Source organism: Gossypium arboreum, chromosome 8 (genome assembly GCF_025698485.1).
Source record: "Gossypium arboreum isolate Shixiya-1 chromosome 8, ASM2569848v2, whole genome shotgun sequence".
Classification (NCBI taxonomy): Eukaryota; Viridiplantae; Streptophyta; class Magnoliopsida; order Malvales; family Malvaceae; genus Gossypium; species Gossypium arboreum.
The window spans coordinates 114,372,369-114,385,559 of record NC_069077.1 but is presented as its reverse complement, the minus strand read 5'-3'; positions in this window follow the sequence as shown (position 1 = coordinate 114,385,559).

The following is a 13,191-nucleotide window of genomic DNA, read 5'->3' as shown; positions in this document are numbered from 1 at the left end:
TACTTGGTCAGTTACCGGAGGTATTGTAGGTGCGGGGGTTGCGTTAGTCGGGAATGGAGGTTGTGGAACAGTAGTGTTAGTTCGAATGTATTGGTTAAACCAATCATTCATCACACTATAAAAGGCTTGCTTAGCCTCATCATTCGGATTCTGGCAATAGGTTGAGAGTCCGCCGCTGTCCCTTCTTGCGAAGCAAGCGCCACACTCTCCACATCATCAGCTATTGCTCGGTTGGGATCGGGATCCATTGCTATAAACAAACACAAACTCAAATTGTCAGAAATCACCACACTATCAATTTATCACTTAATGGCATGTATAGCTAGACCCCAAACATATCACGGTAGTCCTAGGATTGACTAAACCGTAGCTCTGATACCAATAAAATTGTAACACCCCGAACCCGAGACCGTTGCCGGTGTCGGACACGAGGGGTTAACAAGCCAAAACCACTTATAGCACCGACCAACTTGACATTCCCAGGCAAGCTGGAAAACTGCGTCACTGTTGCCTTAAAAAGCATATCTCGAGTTACAAAACTAAGAAACTGATTCCGTAAATTTTTCCTGAATTTAGACTCATATATCCATCCCTGGATTTATTTCTAGAATTTTTGGTTGGGCCAATTGGTACAGTTTATTAGTTAAAGTCACCCATGTTATAGGGGTCGACTACACTGACCTTCGCGTGTTTCAACTTGAATATCTCTCTGTACAGGGTTTCAATATTGATGTTGTTTGTTTCTAATGAAAATAGACTCAAAAAGGAATCTGCACATATAAGGCATGACTTCAAATTCATTCTGGATAATTTATGGTAAATTTTCAAAGTCGCGACAGGGGACCCAGAAACCGTTCTGGTCCTGTCTCACGAGAACTTTAATATCTCTCGGTATACTGATCATATGATCGTTTTGTTACTTTCATATGAATATAGACTCGTCAAGGTTCGATCACATAATTTATTCACTATTTAAAACCATTCCTACAAATTTTGGTGATTTTCCACATCCACGTCACTGCAGCTGGCAGCATCTGTTTTTAAGGTAGGCTTTACCTATATTGTAGTTCCCATGAACCAACTATAGTCTAGTCATACTTAGGTCCATATATGATCATATTTAGCCATTCCAATGGCTGATCATGTGACCAACTCTCTCATTCCAAACCATAATCACATCATGAAACCAAATATAATTACAAACCACAAATGGTCTAATTCCATACTCCACTATTACGAACCATTTTCGCATGGCCGCACACATATACATCACAAGTACTTAAAACAACCAAGGGTAGTCATATACATGCCATATCCGAACTCAACTAAAGGAGTACCAAAAGGGCTTTGATAGTGTGGTTGACTTCAACTTCTATGATCCCGAATCCGATCGCTAACGAGCAAAATCTATAAACAGAGAAACAAAGAAACGAGTAAGCAATTTATGCTTAGTAAGTTTGAGCCATAATATACACACAACCAAAGCATAGCATTCAAGTAGCTAAACAATAATTCATATGCACAATTTCTCAAAGACATGCTTACTTCACAATCCCAACTCTTATATTCATACACAAATAACGGCCTAGTTAATGCCGATAGCTCATTTATCATTAGAGCGAATATTCAGCGCATTTACTCATAGTGTGCAAAGCACACACAAAACATACCTTGTTGTTGGGAATTTCACAAGTGCATTAACTGAAAATTTTACAGCAAGCTTATAATTTTCAAATCACATACCTTGAGTTTAACCGGATATAGCTACTCGTTCAAACGCCTTGGGACATAGCCCGTTATGGTAACCCGCACAAATGCCTTCGGACTTAACCGGATATCACAACTCGCACAATTGCCTTGGGCTTAGCCCGATATCATAGCTCGCACAATTGCCTTGGGCTTAGCCCGATATCACAATCGCACAATTGCCTTGAGCTTAGCCCGATATCTGGTCGCACACTCATTCACATCTTTGTTTCAATTTCATAACAAACTTTTATGCACATTTTACTTAATCAAAATATCATTTCGGCTCAATGGCCATATACAAGGGCACAATTTCGATTGCTTATTACTTCATTCAATCGAATCAAAATCTAAGTTTCGATACTCGAAAACTTACCTCGGATTTTGTGACAGCCCAAAATTGACCCTAGTCGGAATGTGGTTTCGGGACCACAAAACCGAGGCGTAAAAATAATTTAAAATTTATTTTGATGCCTATAATATGTGTATTCATGTGTGACATTTTGATGGTTCGATTTAGTGTTATAAAGGTGAATTTCACTAGAAAGGACCTAGTAGTAAACTTTGAAAGTATGATGGGGAAATGTGTGATGACTAGTTGAAAATGCATGCAAAATTAAGGGATTTGCATGTCAAATTCCCCAAAGATGGCATAGTGGCGGCCATGACATGGTTTATGGGCAAAGAAAACATGTTGAAACATGTTTTGTTAATGCATGATGTATTAAATGATAAAAAAATTAATGATGTTGGATGAGAAATAAAAATGTGTGTGAGTGTGGCATTTCCCCCGCATTGCCGTGAAAGTGAAAGAAGAACAAGAAAAAATTGTTCATCCTTGTTCTTTCCTTTTGGCCGAAAATACTAAGGGAGGAGATAGGAGTTTTGCTTCATGCTTGGTTTGGAAGAGAACAAGAAGGAGATTTGGCTATACTTGTATCAAGATTAAGGTATGTTTGAGGTTGTGTCATGAAGTTCATGCTTGTTTTGGTTGCTAACTTGATGTGCATGTTAGCCATGGTTCAAATCCTTGTTATGCCATGAAAATGGTATTTGGCCAAGGTTGATATTGTGTTAAAGCCATTGCATGCTAAATGTGAAGCTTGTTGATGATGCATGTAATGATGGATTGACTACTCTTGAAATTTCTTTTAGTATTCTTGAGTAGGGCATTGAAATCTTTGTTTAACCATGACCGAAGTTGAAAGGGTATGGTTGTGATGTATTCGCCATGGTGCATTCATGAGCATGATTTATGCTTGTTACTTGAATGGTAAAAATTTGTGTTTTAGATGGTTATGAACACCTTGAGATTCGCCATGCACCTATATGTGTATATGTTTGCACATGATGTTTTGGTTATGAAGTAAGTGATAAATATGTTTGCTTAAAGAAGAAAATGTTGAAGAATGGTTGTGAAATTGCAAGTACATTCGGCCTAGTACACATATGATGTGAAAATCTTGGAATTTATTGTTGATTTGGTGCAAGTATGACTAAGTATAATCGGCCATATGAGTGCTTGATGCTATATTATAAGTATTGAGCTACAATATGTAAAGCATTAGCTAGTAAAATGTGTGCCATTCATGTGTGGTGTTAAACATGTAATTGGCCTCAACATCAACATGCATAATCGGCCATGAATGAGTGCCTAAGAGGTTGTGTTGTTCGCCATGAGTAAGCATGTTGAAGGCTTTGTGTGTTAAGTCGATTCATGAATTCCGTACTTATGTGACTTTAATGTCTAGTGAATATATGTGGGCTAAGTGCCTTGAGTTCTTCTTTTCGATACTCAAATGATTGAATCAAATTATTTGTTAAATTAAGCTCAAGAGCAAGGGAGACCAAATCCGATAAAGGGAAGGAAAAAGTAGTCGAATAGCCATCGAATCGTTCGACAACATCCGAGGTAAGTTTTCGAGTATCGAAACTTAGATTTTGATTCGATTGAATGAAGTAATAAGCAATCGAAATTCGCCCTTGTATATGGCCATTGAGCCGAAATGATATTTTTGTTAAGTGAATTGTGCATAAAAGTTTTGTTGTGAAAATGAAACAAAGATGTGCATGAATGTTCGAGTGATATCCGGCTAAGCCCAAGGCAATTGTGCGACCAGATATCCGGGCTAAGCCCAAGGCAATTGTGCGAGTTGTGATATCCGGTTAAGTCCCAAGGCATTTGTGCGGTTACCATAACCGAGCTATGTCCCAAGGTGTTTTGAATGAGTAGCTATATCCGGATAAACTCCGAAGGTATGTGATTCGAAATTTATAAGCTGCTGGAAATTTTTCAGTTAATGCACTTGTGAAATTCCCAACAAGGTATGTTTTGTGTGTGCTTTGCACACTATGAGTAAGTGCGTTGAATATTCGCTCCAATGATAAACGAGCTATCGGCCTTAACTAAGCCGTTGTTTGTGTATGAAAATAAGAGTTGGGATTGTGAAGTAAGCATGTCTTTGAGAAATTGTGCATATGAATTATTGTTTAGCTACTTGAATGCTATGCTTTGGTTGTGTGTATATTATGGCTCGAAACTTACTAAGCATAAATCGCTTACTCCGTTTCTTTGTTTCTCTGTTATAGATTTTGCTCGTTAGCGATCGGATTCGGGATCATAGAAGTTGAAGTCAACCACACTATCAAAGCCCTTTTTGGTACTCCTTTAGTTGAGTTCGGATATGGCATGTATAGGACCACCCTCGGTTGTTTTAAGTACTTGTGATGTATATGTGTACGGCCATGCGAAAATGGTTCGTAAAAGTGGAGTATGGAATTTGACCATATGTGGTTTGTAATTATATTTGGTTTCATGATGTGATTATGGTTTGGAATGAGAGAGTTGGTCACATGATCAGCCATTGGAATGGCTAAATATGATCACATGTGGACCTAAGTATGACTAGACTATAGTTGGTCCATGGGAACTACAATATAGGTAAAGCCTACCTTAAAAACAGAGGCTGCCAGCTGCAGTGACGTGGATGTAAAAAATCACCAAAATTTGTAGAAATGGTGTTAAATAGTGAATAAATTATGTGATCGAACCTTGACAAGTCTATTTTCATATGAAAGTAACGGAATGATCATATGATCAGCATACCGAGAGATATTAAAGTTCTCGTGAGACAGGGCCGGAACGGTTTCTGGGTCCCCTGTCGCGGCTTTGAAAACTTTCCATATATTATACAGAATGAATTAGAAGTCATGCCTTATATGTGCAGATTCCTTTTTGAGTCTAGTTTCGTTGGAAACAAACAGTATCAGTATTGAAACCCTGTACAGGGAGATATTTAAGTTGTAATGCGCGAAGGTCAGTGTAGTCGACCCCTGTAACATGGGCGACTTTAACTAATAAACTGTACCAATTGGCCCGACAAAAAATTCTAGAAATAAATCCATGGATGGAAATATGAGTCTAAATTCAGGTAAAATTTACAGAATCAGTTTCCGAGTTGTGAAACTCGAGATATGCTTTTTAAGGCGACAGCAACGCAGTTTTCCAGCTTTCCTGGGAATGTCAAATTGGTCGGTGCCATAAGTGGTTTTGGCTTGTTAACCTCGTGTCCGACACCGCAACGGTCTCGGGTTCGGGTGTTACAATTTATTGGTATCGAGCTACGGTTTAGTCGATTCTAGGACTACCGTTATATGTTTGGGGTCTAGCTATACATGCCATTAAGTGATGAATTGATAGTGTGGTGATTTCTGACCATTTGACTTTGTGTTTGTGTATAGCAATGGATCCCGATCCCAACCGAGCAATAGATGATGATGTGGAGAGTGTGCCGCCTGCTCCGCGCAAGGGACAGCGCCAGCGGACTCTCAACCTATTGCCAACAATCCGAATGATGAGGCTAAGCAAGCCTTTTATAGTGTGATGAATGATTGGTTTAACCAATACATTCGAACTAACACTACTGTTCCACAACCTCCATTCCCGACTAATGCAACCCCAAGACCTACAATACCTCCGTGGCCGACCAAGTAAGGTCAAGTAAGCCCCACCTGAGTGATTCAAAACATGGGGCCACTGAATTTAAAGCTACGGATGATGACGATGCCGAGCAAGCTGAATTTTGGATGGACAACACTATCCGGTGCTCGATGAGCTATCTTGCACACCGATGAATGCTTAAAGTGTACTATCTCCTTGCTACGCGATTCCGCCTACTATTGGTGGAGTACTCGACTTCATTGTGCCTAGAGAGCAAGTAACTTGGGAGTTCTTTCTAACCGAGTTCGAAAGAAGTATATCGATCGAGATTTATGGACCAAAAACGAAAGGAATTCCTTGATCTTAAGCAAGGTTCCATGTCGGTTACCGACTACGAACAAAAATTTGCGAGGCTTAGCCGATGCAGCATGAGTGCATTTCTTGAAGTGTGATGTGTAAACGCTCAAGATGGATGAAACGATGATATAAAGTCTGTATGTTGGCATTTTGGAAATCCGAGAGTTTGTGGCTCTTGTCGAGCGGCGTGCAAAGCCGAGGAGCTCGATATGGAGAAAAGAAAAGTTGAAGTGGGAGCAAGGGAGTTTCAGAAGAGGTCTTGGGAAGCCCTTCCCACAGTCATCAAAGAAATTTAGAGATGGCTTAGGCGGTCTAGAGACATTTCGGGCTTTTCTAGACGAGACCGCGATCGACCCCCTATGGGCACGCGAGTCACTTGATCGCCGGTGTTGGCAATGATCGTCGAGATGAACGGAGTGCCAATATTGTGGCAAATGGCATTCGGGAGTTGTAGATTCCGTGACCGCTCTGTTACAAGTGCGGATCGATCGATCATTTCATTAAGGATTGCCCGAGCTTATCTGGACAAACGTAAATCAAAGCGGGAACCCGGTGCTACCACAACTCGAGGTAGGCCGTCCGAAACACGGGCAATGCTAGTGGCGGTCGAGAGGAGCTAGAGATGCCACCATCGGATCGAGGCTCGTGCTCTGCTAGGACTTATGCCATCTGGACGCCGAGGATGCTTTGCCTTACCGGATGTTATTACCGGTATCCTCACTCTTTTCGATACTAATGTGATTGCTTTGATTGACCCCGGTTCTACTCATTCTTATATATCTGAAACCTTAGCATCCAAAGAAGACTTTGCCCATTGAGTCTCTCGAGTTTGTAATCTGGTGTCAAACCCTTGGGTCATTACGTGCTCGTCAACAAAGTGTGTAAGAAAAGTCCCCTAGTATTTTGAGGTTCTTGTTTTCCGGCGGACTTGATGCTTTTGCCATTCGACGAATTCGACGTTATTCTTGGTTTGGATTGGTTGACCATGCACGATGCGGTTGTAACTTGCAAAAGCAAGACTATTGATCTGAGGTGCACGAATAACGAGCTAATTCGGGTTGAGTCTACGGACTTAAAGGGATTGCCAGCTGTAATATCAGCAATGTTGGCTCAGAAATACGTAAGAAAGGGGTGTGAAGCATACCTTGCGTATGTTCTAGATGACAAGGAGTTAGAAAAGAAACCCGAATCTGCGCGTGGTTTGTGAAAACCGGATGTTTTCCACAAGAATTGCGGTTTACCACCGTTCGGAAATAGAGTTTGGCATTGAATTGGTACCGTACCATTCCAATTTTGATAGCTCCGTATCGTATGGCACCAACGGAATTAAAGGAGTTGAAAGCTCGATTGCAAGAATTGGTGGACAGAGGTGTTGCTCACCGAGTTTTTCACCTTAGGTGCGCCGGTGTTGTTTGTGAAAAGAAGGATGGAACCATGAGGTTGTGCATCGACTATCGTCGACTTAATAAAGCGGCGATAAAGAACAAATACCCATTACACGTATCGATGACTTGTTCGATCAACTGAAGGGAGCCTCAGTGTTCTCGAAAATAGATTTGAGATCGGGCTATTATCAATTGCGAATTCGAGATTCGGATGTACCCAAGACTGCCTTCAGAACGAGATATGGTCACTACGAGTTCCTAGTGATGCCATTCGGGCTTACTAATGCCCCTGCGGTATTTATGGATTTAATGAATCGGATCTTCAGACCATACTTGGATCGGTTTGTAGTCGTGTTCATTGATGACATCTTGGTCTATTCAAGAAATGAGACCGAACATGCTGAACACCTGAGGTTAGTGCTGCAAATTCTACGAGATAAGCAATTATATGCTAAGTTCAGCAAGTGTTAGTTCTGGTTAAGAGAGGTTAGCTTCTTGGGGCATGTGATATCTGCATCGGGTATTCGAGTCGACCCGAACAAAATTTCAGCCATACTTAATTGGAAGCCTCCGAGAAATATTACTGAGGTTCAGAGCTTTTTGGGGCTTGCCGGTTATTACCGACGATTTGTATAAGGTTTCTCAACGATAGCCACGCCGATGACGGCTTACTCCAAAAGGATGTTAAGTTCGAATGGACGGAGAAATGTCGAAAAAGTTTCGATCAATCAAGACTTATTTGACTAAAGCCCCAATTCTAGTGCAACCCGAATCGGCAAAGAGTTTGTCATCTATAGTGGCGCCTCCTACTTGGGTTAGGTTGCGATTGATACAAGAAGGTCGAGTTGTGACCTATCGTCGAGGCAATTAAAGCCACATGAGAAAAATTATCGACCCATGGTCTCGAATTGGCTGCCATCGTATTCGCCTTAAAGATATGGCGACATTACTTATTTGGTGAGAAGTGCCATGTTTATTCGGATCATAAAAGTCTCAAATATTTGATGACTCAAAGAGACTTAAATCTGCGACAAAGACGTTGGCTCGAGCTGTTAAAGGATTATGAGCTGGTCATTGACTATCACCTGGGAGAGGCGAATGTGGTTGAGGATGCCTTAAGTCGTAAATCATTATTCGCTTTACGAGCAATGAATGTGCACTTGTCCGTTCGATCCGACAATGTGTCAGTAGCTGAATTGAAAGCCAAACCATTATTGATACATCAAATTCGTGAAGCTCAGAAAGTCGACGACGAGTTGGCTGCAAAACGGGCTGAGTGTGTTCCGAACAAGGACTCGGAGTTTCAAATCGATGATGACGATTGTTTGAGGTTCAGGTGTCGTCTGTGTGTTCCAAAGAATTTGGAACTTATTTCGATAATACTGAATGAAGCCCATTGTAGCCGAATGGCGAACCACCCGGGGAGCACGAAGATGTACAACGATTTGAAACGTCGGTTTTGGTGGCATGGTATGAAATGAGACATCTCCGACTTTGTTTCGAGATGTTTAATATGTCAACAAGTGAAAGCGGAACATCAAGTGCCTTCAGGATTACTTCAGCCGATCACGATACCCGAGTGGAAGTGGGATACAAAGTCTATTGTGACTGCCATTGTCAGCAAGTAAGAAGGATGCGATTTGGGTCGTTGTAGATAGATTGACTAAGTCGGCTCACCTTGTCCCCGTACGTACGGGTTTTTCAATGGACAAACTAGCCGAATATGCGTTTCTCGATTGTGAGATTACACGGGGTGCCTACTTCCATCGTGTCGGATAGAGATCCGAGATTTACCTCGCGATTTTGGAAGAAGTTGCAAGAAGCTTTGGGTACCAAGTTGCATTTCAGCACCGCCTTTCACCCCCAAACCGATGGTCAATCCGGCGGATAATTCGGATACTAGAGGATATGTTAAGATGTTGCATCCTCGAGTTCGATGGTTCATGGGAACAGTGTTTGCCTTTGATTGAATTAAACACAACAATAGTTTTCAATCAAGTATTAAGATGGCACCTACGAGGCTTTGTACGATTAGTAAATGCCGTACACCATTGTTTTGGACTGAGCTCGGTGAAAGCAAAATTTTCGGGGTGGATTTGATTAGAGATGCTGAACAGAAAGTGAAAGTAATCCGTGAAAGTCTGAAGATAGCCTCCGATCGTCAGAAGTCGTACGCGGGTCTGAAGCGTAAAGACATCGAGCATCAGGGGGGAGATAAAGTGTTTCTCAAGGTTTCGCCTTGGAAAAAGATACTCGATTCTACCGTAAGGGCAAGTTGAGCCCGAGGTTCATTGGGCCATATGAGATATCCGAGCGAGTCGGTTCAGTTGCGTCTCGTTTGATATTGCCCCCTGAACTCGAAAAGATTTACGATGTCTTTCATGTTTCGATGCTTCGACGCTATAGATCTGATCCATCGCACGTGGTTAGTCCATCGGAGGTTGAAATTCAAGCCAATATGAGTTATGAGAAAGAACCGGCTCGTATCCTATCACGTGAAGTGAAAGAGTTGCGAAATAAGCGGGTTCCGCTAGTGAAAGTGTTATGGCTCAAACACGGGATAGAAGAAGCTACTTGGGAAACCGAGAAATCTATGAAAGAGCGATACCCAACCCTATTTACCGGTAAGATTTTCGGGGACGAAAATTTCTTAAGTGGGGGAGAGTTGTGACAGCCCAAAATTGACCCTAGTCGGATGTGGTTTCGGGACCACAAAATCGAGGCGTAAAAATAATTTAAAATTTATTTTGATGCCTATAATATGTGTTAGTTTGTGTGTGACATTTTTGATGTTTCGATTTAGAGTTATAAAGGTGAATTTCACTAGAAAGGACCTAGTAGTAAACTTTGAAAGTGTGATGGGGAAATGTGTGATGACTTGTTGATAATGCATGCAAAAATAAGGGATTTGCATGTCAAATTCCCCCCCCCCCAACATGTAGTGGCCGGCCATGACAAGGGTGTATGGGTTAAACATGTCATGAAACATGTTTTGTTGATGCATTAGGGAAAAATGATAAAATAAAGAGTATGGGTAAGTAAAGAATGAAAAAAAAAATGTGTGTGAGTGTGGTATCTTCTCCCCATTGCCGTGAGTTGTAGAGGAGGAAAGGAAAAAAATTTTGTGCATCCATTTTCTCTTCTTTGGCCGAAAATACTAAGGAAAAAGGAAGGATTTTTGCTTCATGCTTGGTTTAGAAGAGAACTAGAAGGAGATTTGGCTATAATTGCATCAAGATTAAGGTATGTTTGAGGTTGTGTCATGAGGTTCATGCTTGTTTTGGTTGCTAACTTGATGTGCATGTTAGCCATCGTTCAAATCCTTGTTATGCCATGAAAATGGTATTTGGCCAAGGTTGATATTGTGTTAAAGCCATTGCATGCTAAATGTGAAGCTTGTTGATGATGCATGTAATGATGGATTGACTACTCTTGAAATTTCTTTTTAGTATTCTTGAGTAGGACATTGAATTCTTTGTTTAACCATGACCAAAGTTAAAAGGGTATGGTTGTGATGCCTTTATAACTCTAAATCGAAACATCAAAAATGTCACACACAAACTAACACATATCATAGGCATCAAAATAAATTTTAAATTATTTTTATGCCTCGGTTTTGTGGTCCCAAAACCACATCCCGACTAGGGTCAATTTTGGGCTGTCACACAACACTTTTATTTCTTAGTTGTTTGACTTCTCAAGCTAAAATCTTAATCGGTTCTTCTTCATAAGTCATATTCGGTCGCAGTTCAATTTCTGTCAGTGAAATTATATGTGAAGGATCTGAACGATACCGACGTAACATAGATACGTGAAACACATCATGAATCTTTTCTAATTCGGGTGGTAACGCTAGCCGATATGCTACCGGTCCAACTTTTTCAATTATTTCATACGGTCCAATAAAACGCAGACTTAACTTGCCCTTTCGTCCAAATCTAAGGACTTTCTTCCATGAAGACACTTTCAAAAATACCTTATCACCAACTTGAAATTCCATTTCCTTTCGTTTCAAATCCGCATAAGATTTCTGTCTATCTGAAGCAGCTTTCAAACAATCTCGAATCACTTTCACCTTTTCTTCGGTTTCTTTTATTAAATCAACTCCATAAATCTGATTTTCCTTGAGTTCAGTCCAATACAATGGCGTCCAACATTTAGTGCCATCTTCAAACTTGTCTGATAACTATTATTATAAGCAAATTCTACAAACGGTAAATACTTTTCCCAACTACCTTGAAATTCCAATACACAACATCTGAGCATGTCTTCAAGAATCTGAATTACTCTCTCTGATTGTCCATCAGTTTGTGGATGAAAGACAATAAAATTGTAACACCCCGAACCCGTGACCGTCGCCGGTGTCGGACACGAGGGGTTAACGGGCCAAATCCTCCCAAGGTACCAACCAATTTGGCATTTCCAGACAGGCTGGAAAACTGCGTCACTGTCGCCTTAAAAATCATATCTCGAGTTCCAAAACTCGGAAACTGATTCCGTAAATTTTCCCTGAATTTAGACTCATACATCCATCCATGGATTTATTTCTAGAATTTTTGGTCGGGGCCAATTGGTACAGTTTATTAGTTAAAGTCACCCATGTTACAGGGGTCGACTACACTGACCTTCGCGCATTACAACTTGAATATCATCTCGTACAGAGCTCTAATGCTCATGCCGTTTGTTTCTAATGAAACTAGACTCAAAGGGAAATCTATTCATATAAGGCATGACTTCTAAATGTTTCTGGATAATTTATGGTAAATTTTCAAAGTCGCGACAGGGGACCCAGAAACCGTTCTGGCCCTGTCTCACGAGAACTTTAATATTTCTCAGTATACTGCTCATATGGTCGTTTCGTTTCGTCCATATAAAAATAGATTCATCAAGGTTCAATTTCATAATTTACTCACTATTTAATTCTACTTCTACTATTTTTAGTGATTTTTCAATCTCATCTCACTGCTGCTGTCCGCAACAGTTACTGCAGAGACTATGCCAATTTCATGAATCTTTCCTTGGCCTTAATCATCCATCATACATGACACAAATTATGGCCACCTTATCAAAATTAAAGTTTCTAAGACTCGTGGCTATAGGTTCTAGCGTCCCACTCGACGACCACATAGGCCATTTTCACATGGCTTAAAGTTTACAACCCACAGTTCAACAAAATATAATAGCCTATACATGCCAAATGTTCTTCAACAACGAAGACAATACCAAAATATTTTAGCCGGTGTGATGACTTCAATGACGGTTCCGATCACGCAAACAATACGAGTCCGAGAGACCTAAAATGGGTGACAAGAAAACACCGAGTGAGTTTATAACTCAGTAAGTCATAAGCATTCATCAATCCACTAATAAAGTTACTACAACATGAACAATAAACGAGGCTAGGTACTCATCCATATTGAATCTATACCATAATTCCTCGGACCTTTTGGTCCAATCTCATACCAAGTCATACATCCACATTTCATATTCTACACAACAAGATATTTGAAGCATTTTCACACACTAACTCATTTCCACCACAATCATACAATTTCAATCATCACATAGATTTAAGGCTTACCAAATTCAACCCCGAGCATGAACGTATTTTCTATTCGTCATGAGCTCGAGGTACTTACCCGATCCGCTGTCCGGGATTAACTCGATAATGTCGCACACTCAGTGCCAATTGTAATACAAGAGCGTATAGTGAATCCGCACACTTAGTGCTATATATTTTCAGCTCGCACACTTAGTGCTATA